Source organism: Canis lupus, chromosome 24 (assembly GCF_048164855.1).
Source record: "Canis lupus baileyi chromosome 24, mCanLup2.hap1, whole genome shotgun sequence".
NCBI lineage: Eukaryota > Metazoa > Chordata > Mammalia > Carnivora > Canidae > Canis > Canis lupus.
In genome coordinates, this window is record NC_132861.1 from 41,301,578 (window position 1) to 41,315,348 (window position 13,771).

Below are 13,771 nucleotides of genomic sequence, written 5' to 3' on the forward strand. Positions count from 1 at the left end.
TGACTCAGTCAGTAAAGCATTCGACTCTTGATCTTGGCTCAGGTCATGATCTCAGGGTCGTGAGATCAAGCCCTGAGTCAGGCTCCATGCTGGGCATGGAGGCTGCTTAAGATTTTTTTTCTCTCCCTCTCCCTCTCTCTTCTCCCTCCCTCTCTCGCTCTCTCTAAATAAATAAATAAATAAATAATTGCAAAACAGAAAGTCTCAGCCACTGAGGATATTGTCTCCCAACTGACACCATAGATTTAATTTGAGAGCATGGCAGTAGAATCACTCTGAATGGCATCACAGAATGAAATCTTTGTGTGAAGGATATCACTTCCTCTATTTTGTTAAACTGACCCCAGGAAAATCTCCTAACCCAAATTCACTAGAAATTGCTCAAAAATAAAGATAATTCCAATAGAGGCAAAAGAACACAACAGATTGTAGTATACTTTAGACAGGATACTAATCTGAGTAAAGGAAAATCAAAACATCTGCAAAGAGAAGGCAATTTTGACTATTCATTTTAAAGAAATGGTAGAAGGCAAGATCAGATAGTAAAGAAAGAAAATGAACAAATTTGAAAGAAATATATGCAAACTGGAAATATTCCAACTGCCCTAGAGTTTCTTGGGTGGATACATCATCCTCCCATTTCCCCCTTCAACTCACAATTCCCCCACCATTACTCAGCTCCACATCCTCCCTCGTGACATGTAACCTCTGTAGTTGGAATACCCATACTGATCAACACCATCTTGATTCTTTGACCACATTCCCAAGTCAGTGTTATTGAAGAGAGAACATTTCCAAAAGCTGCTAGAGGCTGATATCATTTGAATCTGTGGTTTAGATGTTTTGAGATTAATTTTTATATACAGACATTTATTCTTTACAATTTGCAGAGAAGCACGTTATCTAATTCTCTGGCCTCTGGGTCCCTGTATGTCCACAGAGAAAGATAGTCCCAGGAACAAAACATTTAGAGAAAATTAGCAGGGTCATCTTAGGGAGGACACTTGAGTGAGGATGGAGAAATACATAGAAGCTCCTGCTCCCTCTGGACTTCAGGGAAGAAGCTCTGGATTCAGAATCTCCACTTCCATCCAGAGAACAAAGGCCCTCCCAGAGCTTCATCATTACCCACACTCCTTCTTCTTATAGCCAGCCAGTTGTGATATGCACAAAGCCAACTTGGAAGGGCCATGCCCTGCTTTTGAGAAAAATACCAAAGAGAAGATATAAAGAAGATGATCCCATCCCCTTAAAACCCTACTGCCATCTTTCTTGCTCACTGCCTATCTCACATTCTTTTTTTTTAAAGATTTATTTATTTATTTATTCATGATAGACATAGAGAGAGAGAAAGAGAGAGAGAGAGAGGCAGAGACACAGGAGAAGGGAGAAGCAGGCTCCATGCCGGGAGCCCGACACAGGACTCGATCCCGGGACCAGGATCGTGCCCTGGGCCAAAGGCAGGCGCCAAACCACTGAGCCACCCAGGGATCCCCTATCTCACATTCTTTTACATGGGTTATTGTAAAGTTCTTCAAAATGCCTGGCAAATAGCAGATACTGATTAAACTTCTGCAGAACAGATGGATGAATGAATAGATAAATCCTCGTGATGTGGCTCCTTGCCTGTAGTCTCTTCCCTCTCTAACCCTATCCTTCACAATATCAGCAACCATCTTAAATGTGTATCATGTCCCATTTGACCCACTAACATACTTCACCCTATAAGTGAGCAAGACAGCCTCAATGCCTTCCTTTATTTCTGGAATTAAAGTATGACCCCTACACCATCTCTCACACCATGCCTCCACTTACCTTAAGTTCCAGCACACCAGTCATGAGCTAGGTTACTCAGGAAGTATAAATTTATGAACTTCTACTTTCTAATGCTTCCTAGATAGGGCTAAAAATACCAACCACCCACTACCCTTCTCCTGCCTTGCCCTCTATACCACTCTGGTGACTTTCACCTTTGAGAGATAATCATTTCTTCTTTATTTACTTATTGGGGGGGGTGGGGAGCGGCGGCGTGGCAATGGTTAAGGAGGAATCCCATATAGTACTTTGTATATGTCCTTATCTGTGATTTATTCTCCCTTGCTTTATTGCCATGCATTACCAATTCTTCTTTTTTGAAGATTACTTTTTTATTTATTCATGAGAGACACAGAGAGAGGCAGAGACATAGGCAGAGGGAGAAGCAGGCTCCTTGCAAGGAGCCCGATGCAGGACTCGATCCTGGGACCCCAGGATCACAACCTGAGCCAAAGGCAGATGCTCAACCATTGAGCCACCCAGGTGTTCCATTTCTTACCTCTTTTACTAGGCTATGAGCTCCTTGAGGTCATGAACTATTTTTAACAATTGAATTCTCCACAGCACCTAGCCTGACCCTAGCCTCTTTCTTTTGATGACTTCCTGAATGGATTGACTATGAGAGGCATGGACAGTCTCTTAAAAGCATGTGATTATAGAAAAACTGAGACGGCAGCATGTTCTCTTTCCTTATATCAACCACAAATTCTTTCACACTAAATTGCTTAATTTTTTTAAAAAAATTATTTATTTATTTATTTGTTTATTTGTTTATTTATCTGAGAAAGAGAGCACAAGCAGAGGGAGGAGCAGAGGAAGAGTAATAAGCAGTCTGCTCTGAGCACAGAGCCCAACTCAGGGCTCCATCTCACGATCCTGAGATCATGACCTGAGCCAATACCAAGGGTCAGACACTTAACAGATTGAGCCATCCAGACACCCCACACTAAATTGCTTACTTAAAAAAGGGGGTCCACCATCACAGTCATCCTTTTAGCTTACGTCCTTGTCTTCTAACAAGTACAGTGGACATCCCTCTGGGGCAGAGGCAATACCCCTCTTTTGGGGGTCATGCTTCTAAGTAAGAACACGTGTATCTAATTCTCTCTGGGAAGCAGATTTTCATAGAGAAGATGAGGTCATGGTGCCACTGAGACACTGAATTGAAGACACAGAGATGGGAGGCTGGGAACACCAAGATAAACTCCAACCACGTCATAATCTTGCCCAGACCAATCCTAACTGGTGGTCCCTGAGAGCCTTCTAGGTGGTCCATAGACGGGTTTCCTGAGGAATTCGTGTTTATAATATGGCTATGTCTTTGTTTTTGTTTCTGGAATGAATTAATCATTTAGCTAGAATAGTAAATGAGGATCAGACACTGCCTTTCAACAAAAGCAATTCCTTTTGTCTCATTAATACTTGAGAAAATGTTTGGCCCTGTAAATGTGAGGAGGTGAAATGCATCAACTACAGGGTCTTACCCCCTGATAAAATGATACAAAAGAAAGAAAAGCGTGAGATTACTGGTGTTATTCCTCCTCCTAATTTTACCCAGAAGTGTTCTCTAGACCACCAGAGTAAACCCCTGTCAATATTAGTTATCAGATCCCTTGAGGATGTCCCATTATTTTAAGTCTCCAACTCATCTTTTGGACTGCTTACTCCATTGAGAAGACTCTTTCCCCCTCATCTGCTCAGAAACTCTGATTCATTCCTTAAAACTGAAGTCAAGTATCGTTCCTCCATGAAAGACTTTTCAAACTTCTCCAGATAAGTGTTGATATCCACTCATGTTCTATCACTTAGTTCTTTAGAGCCAGTATTACTATGAATTGAAGTTACACATTTGTTTTTCTATTTAGGTTATTTATTTGTACATAATATGATGCCCCAAACTGACTAGCTTAAAAAAATTTTAGAAAATTTTTTCTCATAATTTTATGGGCCAAGTGGGTTCAGTGGGACAGTTCTACTCCATGAGTATAGTACTAGCTGACTGTGGTCACTCATGCAGCTGGGTCCAGCTCAGAGCACACCTGGAGCTGGGACATCAAGTAGAGCCTCTCTTTCACCGAGACCTCTCTCCACCTGGTAGTTCATCATTCAGCACCCTGGCTTGAGACTCCTTGCAGCCTGGCAGCTACACTCCAAGAGATGAAAGGTCAAGTTGCTAGACTTGCTAAGGGCTAGGTCTAGAAATTGTTCAGCATTGCTCCCTTCCCTTTTCATTGATCAAAGCAGGTCACAAGACCATCCCAAATTCTAGAGGAAGGGAAACAGACTATACTTCCTATGGGCGGGAGCAGCAAAGAATCTATGGACATGTTTAACCACCACACTTCTCCCACCAAAGAGTGAGCTTTTTCCAGTCTAAAATGCTGCAAGAAGTCAAAGATCTGCTTTGGGGATAGCAGTCTTTGAGACATTAGGAAGACCCTGTAAAACTGCCAGAAGTAATTTCAAACAAAAGTTAAGAAAAGAGATGCCATTAAAAAAAGGAAAGAAAGAAAGAAAGAAAGAAAGAAAGAAAGAAAGAAAGAAAGAAAGAAAGAAAGAAAGAAAGAAAAAGAAAGAGAGAGAGAGAGAGAAAGAAAGAAAGAAAGAAAGAAGAAAGAAAGAAAGAAAGAAAGAAAGAAAGAAAGAAAGAAAGAAAGAAAGAAAGAAAGAAAGAAAGAAAAGGAAGAAAAGGAAAAAGAGATGCCACAACCCACTTTCCAAAGTTTTGAAAACTTCTGGCTTTAACGTGGCTCAAGAACAATGAGAGGTTGGGGAATAGCCACCAATTTCATCTGTTTTCTCTCTAGATGCCTAAGGAAACAAAGCTTCTTGTAGCCAGAACTGCTCTGAAGACAGGCATTCTTAAAAGCCCGAAATGACTCTCTGTGTCCCACTACAACCCAGAAGTGCAATCAACGTGAGGTTAACCTGACATCAGGACGCTGGCCACTTGATACATTTAACACATGTAAATAAACTTTTTAAAATAGTTTTATCTAATACACCATTACACATGGTCTAGTAGGACCTAACCACAAGAATTTTAGGTATTTTGTCTGAATATGCAATACTTTCTTTCATTTGCCAGATAAAGGATACATGCAAAGAGGAAAGCAAAAGGTGTAACAGTCAATTTGATCATATTCGTGTATCGGGAGAGTTTGTATAGTCAGGTTCATAGTATAATTAAGGAATTAATAACATTTGTTCATTGTAAATTTGGGCATAAAATCTTTCTGGATTGAAATTCGATGACATACATATAACAAAAGCATTGAAAGTTTTCTATATCTTTTGTGCCATAAATTCTTCTAAGTATTTGTCCTAGAGGAAATGGAAAAGATTACATTCTAAGTGTTTGTTGTTATAACACTGAAAAGATTGGAGACAACCTATATTCAAGTGGTATGAGAGTAATTAGATAAATTACAGTATATCTGCAGGATGGGACAGTGAATAGCCACTAAGGTGATACTATAGAAAGGTAATTTATGATATAATATATAGAAAGAAAAACATGAAACAGTATAGGGTAGCCATATACACGTATAAAAACTGGCAAGCAATACATTGGATAATTAGCAGTGATTATCTCTAAGTAGTAGAATTATAAGTAATTTTATTATTTTTGATTATTTATGTTTTCTTTCTTTTTTAAAAAGATGTATGTATTTATTTATGATAGACAGAGAGAGAGAGAGAGGCAGAGACACAGGCAGAGGGAGAAGCAGGCTCCATGCTGGGAGCTCGACACAGGACTCAGGACTCGATCCCAGGACTCCAGGATCGCGCCCAGGGCCAAAGGCAGGCGCCAAACTGCTGAGCCACCCAGGGATCCCCTATTTATGTTTTCCATAAGAAACATATATCTCTAATCAGAAACATTAACTTATTTTCCTATTGTTACTTTTCACTTGTGCATCACCAATCGGTGGACTGTTGTAAGGTGTTATCATGCAGCAGTTTGGTTTGAAGATCCTAGAAACTGCCGAAGATCTTTACCAAGCTACTTTCTCAGATCAAAAATTGCTTGTTAATAAGAAGCCATTGAAATATGCAACACTTCAGACCAACCATACAACAAATAACATGTTTTTTTCATGAATATGACATGAACACACAGAATCTGGGAAATGTCTAGGAGATTCAGGACTAAGAAATGAAACTAGGTTCTATACTATAAGTTTCATGAAATCAGGGATTTCATAAAGTAAATACGTTTGGATGGACAGATGAATGAATGAATGGTATCACATGAATCATTAACTTCCAATAAGGTAGTCTTTCGAGGTAGTTTCCTTATCTCCTGTGGTTACATAGTTATATCCCATGCTGTGGCAGCAAAAAATATCCCAAGGACATTCAAGGGCAATTTTTAACATGAGATAGAGATAGATAGATAGATAGATAGATAGATAGATAGATAGATAGATGATAGATAGATAGATAATTGAGAGAGAGAAAGAGCTGAGTAAAGTTCCAGGTTTTAGATAGAAGCTGAAACCTGGAGGAAAACCATCTAAAGAGAGTGAAGAAAGGATGGCCAAGAACAGAAAATTTGAGGAATAAAGACCTATAATGAACATCTACATCCTATTTACCACATGGCCCTCTGATCTCCAGATCTGGGATTTCACAGCTATCCACAGCAGATTGAGCTTCACCCTAGAGTTGAAAGAGTGCAGAACCAAGACTCAGCCATCGGAGATCCCTGCCAGCTCAAAATCATCTCATCCTTGTGCTTGAGATCCAGAAATCTTGTTTATCCAATTCCCCTACGTTTGACATTTGTTCTCAATGTCTTACCCTCTACTCCAAGCATTTTAAGACAAGGAGTCTTTGCCTTGTTTGAGCCATAGCTCTCACTACTGGAGTCCTGTATCCTACCTTTCTGGGACACCCGCTTCTCTGCACCTCTGCCATTTGATTGTCACCAACTCTCAGTTGCTCCACTCAACCACCCACATTTCTTCTTATGACCCATTGCTAGACTTGGTCAGACTGTCTGCCTTGGCACATTTCTCTCCTCTCTCCGCTTTGGCTGTGCCTCATCTGCCAGCCTTCTGTTGACTAAGCCTGGATCTGATAGGTAGAGGGCACATTTTCCACAGAGACTCTTATTTTGACCCCTTCCTTTGAAGCTACAATTATTTAACTCCTATTATATGTAGGCAATCAGAGAATGTGAGGTCAGCTATTTGCTAGCTCAGTGTTGAGTCAGTCTTGATATTTTGACTCTGGATGTACTAGATTCATGCTTTTTACCCCTTCACTAAGGTGTGTGATCCAAATAGGGAAAAAGAATCACTGATCTTCCTGGGCCCAGGTCTCCAATACTTGCCATGTATTTAGCCAGCCCTCTGGAATCTCAACCTTTCCCTCTGGTCACACATGTATCTACATAAAGTAATTTTAGACATTTACTACGGGCATTTGTGCTGTGTTCTGTGATGTTTGCCAACCTTTAGAACTGAGGCACACAGTTTAGGACATATCTTTGGATGTATATCCTTAAATGTTCGTTCCTACAATGTCCCTTTGCTTTTCTCTTTTCGAGATTTTTGAGATTATCAAGGTCCAGCTCTCCAAATAATTTCTTTTGTGACCATCTACACTCTAACAAAAAGCCCTTACTAATAAATACGTAAAACTTCAGCATGTGTCCAATGGGTTTCAAAGAGCAGAACTAGTAATTTATTATTGATTTTCTTCCTAGTGCGTTAAGATTCTTCTTGCAAGTCTGCTCTTTTGCCTCTACATAATTCTCTGGACAGGCTATTCCACCTTTTTCTCTTTCTTCTTCACATTAAAATATTAAATAAAAACAAGTCTCTGAACAACAGGTTGAGATATAGCACCTGTCAGATTACTATACTCCCCACTGTGACCAGTATATCTGGCACTACAGCCATCTTGTCTCTCATGACAATACATCAGTCAACCAATCTTCTTTAAGGAAACACTCTTGAAGTAACTATGGTCAGGGCTTCTGGCTTTTGTGGATTATGTCTATTGGCCATTCCATAGCTACCTGAATACATAGGAAAATAGTAACAAAAAAATTAAAATATCTTGTGAACTCAAACTAATTTACCTCATCAATAATTTGCATTAAGGCCAGTGATATTCAATATGTAGAGTAGAAAGTTCTTACCCAACTAGTTTAGAGCTGCCAGCCTGGGTACAACAGAAATATCATTTAGTTTCCAACGCCCTACATCAGAGATTTTACTTGCCATTTTAGGGAGTAGTGAATATACTATATTGGTTCTTCTGTCTTGAATTTTCTAAATGTATTGGACCCCAAGACACAGAATAATGAGTGGCTGAATGACACCCCCACCAGCACATATACACATGATTTTTCACTTGCAGTTGTAGAAGTTTTGCGCCCAGATTAATGAGGTCATTACTCCACAGCACTTTATGCTTCTCTGGTTTATTGAAATTATCAGTCAGAATTCAGCTTGAGGCTCTTTGTCTTGAGAAAAATATTTATTGATCCACTTAAGTAAAAGCTCCATGTTCATGCTGAATTCGACATGGCAGAATATGGGGCCCAAATTGTGCCATCAAGATTCTCTTTCCTCTATCTCTGGGTTCAGCCTTCCATCTATTCTTATTACTCAATGTGGAGGTATAAAGGCAACAGCAGGGATCCCTGGGTGGCGCAGCGGTTTGGCGCCTGCCTTTGGCCCAGGGCGCGATCCTGGAGACCCGGGATCGAATCCCACATCAGGCTCCCGGTGCATGGAGCCTGCTTCTTCCTCTGCCAATGTCTCTGTGCCCCTCTCTCTCTCTCTCTGTGACTATCATAAATAAATAAAAATTTAAAAAAAAAAAAAAAAGGAAGGGTAAAGGCAACAGCAATGCCAGCCCCCACATCCTCTCAGGCTTAAGACTCAAGCGGGAAAGCTCAAACAAAATTGGGTCACATTTATCCTAGTAGACATGACTTTGGTTGTGTGCCCATCACAAACCAATCTCTCTAGCCAGCCGGATGGAATATGCTGATTGGTTTGGGCTATGCATCCCTATGTTTCAAGACTGGAGTCCAGGACAGTTTCTACTTCCTTGAAAATACATGGGCAGAGGAAAGTCTAGGATTCTTCAGAGGAAAATCACAGTAAGTACCAGATGCCTGAATGGCATCTCAGCTGATAGGCAAGGCCCTGCCTTCATAGAGCTTATATTCTAGAAAGGGAGGGAGAGAATGAGCGAACCACTTCAAGAAGGTAATGCTAAACAGTGTTAAGTACTCTAAGAAAATAAATAGGATGAAGTAAGGCTTAACTAGTGTAATAAATCAGACAAGATGGTCAGGAAAAGCTTATCCCAGGAGGTAAATTCTCCAGATAGGATTATATTCTGACATGTGCAGCTTTGATTTATGTAATTCCTTAGTAAATATGAATAATTTCTTTCCAGGTTATTTAGCCCAAGTGTTTCTGAAGCATTGTTCAGTTTATTGGAGGCATTTCACACAGATTTTCAGCAGATGCTGGCAAATCTAAATATTTGTTCAGTTCTTAAGGTTGTTTGCTGAGGACAGTATTTTGTATTTTTAGATAATTACATTTGTTTGCATGTGACCTTGGTTTGTTGCAACCAATTGTCTGATGATCTCAAATTTGTCTGAGATCAGTACAGTGAGAACTCTTTTGTTGTCTTTCCGTTTTAATTCTATCCCTCATCTGATAATTACCATTGTCTAAAGAATTACAAAAAGGGCCACAGTCAAAAAATACACACATGGGGATATTTCCTAAAACTAATTTGGGCAATAATCTAATTATCCCATCCAATAAGCACTCCCCCTGAACTGGAGGCAACATCTTTCCAAACCACATCCGTGAGCACAGGGGCACAGCCACGTCTTGGGAGGAGACAGGCAGTTGAGCGTTAGGAGGAAGTTGAGTTTCCACAGGTCATCCAAGGACTATATGGAAAACAGCTCACAAGTGTTTATACCTCAGTTCCAGAGAAAAGCCCTGTGTGATTATGACTGTCTGACAGCTGCAGACTGAGGCACACACCAGCAAGCAATTTGCTTTAGGGACAATTGGCAAACAGGATTGAAAAAGAAATGGCCTCTGCCGATCTCTGGACTTGGGTGAGCCTGTTACCCAGATAGCAATCTGCGCAGCTCGGAGCTGTATTCCCAGAACTTTGCCAAGTTCTTGGGACAAACTAGATACTTGTATGATTTTCTACTGCCATGGTAACAAGTTCCCACAAAGTTAGCAGTCTAAAACCATGTTTATTATCTCACAGTTCTGCATGTCCAAGGTTCAGAAACATCATGGCTCAGCCAGAGCCCTCAGTGTAGAGTCTCACAGGCAGAAATCAAGGTGTCAGTAGTACTGCCTTCCCTTCAGGAGGCTGTGGGGATGAAGCTGCTTCCAAGTTCACTCTGGGTGCTGGCCAAACTTAATGCCTTGTGATTATTAGAGGCCCTGCTTATTTGCTGGCTGTAAGCACTGGGCCATCATCCCCAGCCTCTACAAGCCTTCTGCATTCCCTGGCTTATGACCCCCTTCACCTTCAAAGCCAGTACCGGTGAGTGGGGTCTCTCTCCTACTTTGAATCTCTCCTGCCTCTTCTATTGCATTTCTCCTTGACACTTCTGCCTTCCTCTTCCACCTTTCAGGGCCTTTGTGATTACATTGGGCCAACCAGAATAATCCAGGACAATCTCCCTACTTAAAGATTAGCAACCTTCCTTCCATCTGCAAAGTCTCTTTTGCCATATAATGCTAATAAATAAATTCACGGGTTCTGGGAGTTACATCATGGATATCTTTGGGGAGCCATTGTTGTATAAGCCACAAAATTCAATTCATATTTTTAAATAAATTGAAGATTCCACTTGGAGTAGATGCTAATAATATTGTTTCTGTCATACAGCAATATACCTGAAGACTGAGTCTGATAGACGAGGACTAGGATGGATATAGGAGGGAAGAAGAAAACGCTGTTGCATGCTCATTCTGTTCCAGGCCTAGAGCTAAGTGCCTTTCCATGAAAATCTTTCTCTTCACAAAGGGTTATGAAGCAGGCACATTATCTCTGTGTTCTCCTGAGGACACTGAGACTCAAATTAGTTAAGTGACTTGTCCAGCAGCAGAGCCCTCTGAACTCAAATCCACGTGGTTTTCCTATTTGTAGAGTGTCCTCTTGCTTCAACTGGCATGTTATACTCATATGTTGCCCTTTTGAAGTACACAGACTCTGATCCAGGTCTGGGACTTACCAATTGTGTGACTAAATGCTTCACATCTCTGTGCCTCAGTTTCCCCATCTGTTAAAAATGGAGACAAAAACTACATCACGTTCACAGAGTTATTGTGAAGATTGAGTTCATATAAGCAAAGCCCTCAAACAGTGCTTGGCATCACTCTGCGGGTGTTCACTATTATTATCATCTTATGTTTGAGCAATTGGATTTCAACCATATTTGTTACCTTTCCATTTATATACGTGTATTTTTTTTTAAAGATTTATTTAAGACAGAAAGAGAGAGAAAGCATGAGCATGCAAGCAAGGGGAGGAGGAGAGAGAGAAAGAGAGAAAAGCAGACTCCCCACTGAGTATGGAGCCCTACAATCGGCTCAATCCCATGAGCCTGAGATCACGACCTGAGCTGAAATCAAGAGTTAGACGCTCAACCAACTGAACCACCCAGGCACCACCACCACCCCATTTATACTTTTTAAAATATCTTTATATCTGATTAGGTTTATCATCTTGGGACATGCTTGCATTTGCACCAACACTTTTGTTCTCCATCCTCCCCATGAACTTTGTGGGATGATGAGGAAAGTGATACTGATGAGATAATACTTTTGAAATGATGACTGTGCCTAAGTAATAGATTAGGAAAAACATGTGCATGTTTGCCAAGGGGGTGGCGGGGGAAGAACAAAACATCTACCAGATACCAGAAAGTTTCTTTGGGTTTGGCAGAATGAGACACAAAGCAGAGAGAGGTCAGCAGAGCCCAGATAAGGTGACTGGACAAGAGGAGAGCACAGATTTAGATGTAGTGTCGATCTCTAAACACAGACCAACCTCCATTCCCCAGTACACCTTCACGTACACACGGGCTAGCAAGGCCATCCTGGACCAGCAGAGGGGCCATGGCCTGCACTCAGGAGCAATGGGGTTGTGTCCAGTAATGACTTCTCACCAGCAACAGACAGTGCCCCTCGGTGATCGAGTAGGAGCATGCCCATCCACTACATAGTCTTGAACCCTCATAACCCAGTTTCCTACTCTCTGCCTCTCTTTCTACTCCTGTGACCTCTTCTTCTGGTTGGTACTAAGACAACAAGGGCAGGGAAGGCTACTAATTAGACCCAGGAAGAGCCTCCTGGCACTGCCTCAGCTGACCACTGTTCTCAATCATTTCACAAGTGGCACCAGACATGAATTCTTTCTTTGGACATCAGAGAGCAAGAAATCATTACCAATCTGATCTGAATGCCAAGTAATCACCTTCAACATGAAGCAGAAACATGAGTCCCAAGGGAAATACATTCCTGATTGCTGTAACCTAATGAACACCAGAATTGAGTCCACATGGAGACGTTTATTCTTTCACTCACAGTGACTGAGATTTTGGTATATTGAAGGAACACTAAGAACAGCATTTAAAGAAACAGATATGGAGGGAAAAGGAAATATTTCCATGCTGTCAGTTGTGCGTGAACATTCATTTGATGATTCCATTCTGTGATCTGTTCATAGCAACTGTTGGATCAGATAGCTGTCCAGCCAACGAGCCTCCTCCATGAATTCTGGTTCCCTCTTGGGCCATTTGCCAAGAATAACAGATTGAATTTTAACTCCAAGTCTGAAAAGTTTCCCTTTACTGACTAGAGTTCGACCCCAGTCTATTACCCTAAACTAACTGATAAAACGATCCTTTGATGCTATCCTTTGAACAAGTTGTGTAAGCTAAGTCTTAGTGAAGAAGAGAAAAGCAGCATATGAAGCTTTTGAGCTAGCGGCTATCCTGAACTTTAATTTCAGACACAGTGCGCACAATTCACACCTAAGGGTTGCAATAACAAGACCTACAAAGCTTCACAAGTACAGGCAGATATTTCTGAGTTCGTACTTTCATCTCACACAAAGACCTAAATGGCCATATGTTACCTTATTTTTTGTGAGAGCTGTGATTTACATTCATACATTCCATTTTGTCCTGAATCTGGAAATAATTCCCCCTGAATATGAATGTGAAGGCAAAAGAAGGAAGGAGGAGTAGGGAGTGACTTGTTCACACAGACCTGTGTTCACATTTGTTAGTCTGGATACACTTCTATTATAGGGTGTGTCTCTTTATAACACAATTATTTATCCAAATCTGTTTGCCTGTCTATTGCTCCCATTAATCAGGAGCAGTGCTGGATTACAAACCAGGAAATATGTGCAGGAGCCAACGGCCACAACAAAAATGAAAAAAAAATATTTCATAATTGCTATTTATTTTAACAAAATTGTTGAAATTATCGTCACAGAAAAAAAAATCAATACTTTGTTGGACTTCCTTGCACTTATTTTATAGTTTAGAGTTGTTTGGATTTGAATCATGATGTGGGTTAAAAAAAAGAGGGGCACCAAGGAGTTTATCTGTCATTCTCTACAGGTTCCTAGAAGAGAGGGAACCTCCAAAATTCATCTTGATCAAAGATGTTCAAAGATGGATTTGGAGCCAGAGCCATGCCTGGCACATAGAAGGGATTCAGTTATATCAGTTAAATAAGTGAATGGATGGCAACTGGTACCCCTAGTTCCTAGCATATATCCAACTCCTCAGTAAGAGTTTAATCAAAGTTTGTTGATTTATGGCAGTGTGGCAGACCTTAGGTTTTCTCCTAGAAAATGAAGGGAGTAAACAACTGAAAAATGGAAGTATTCATAGATAAATGTATCAAGTTACTTGTCCTCT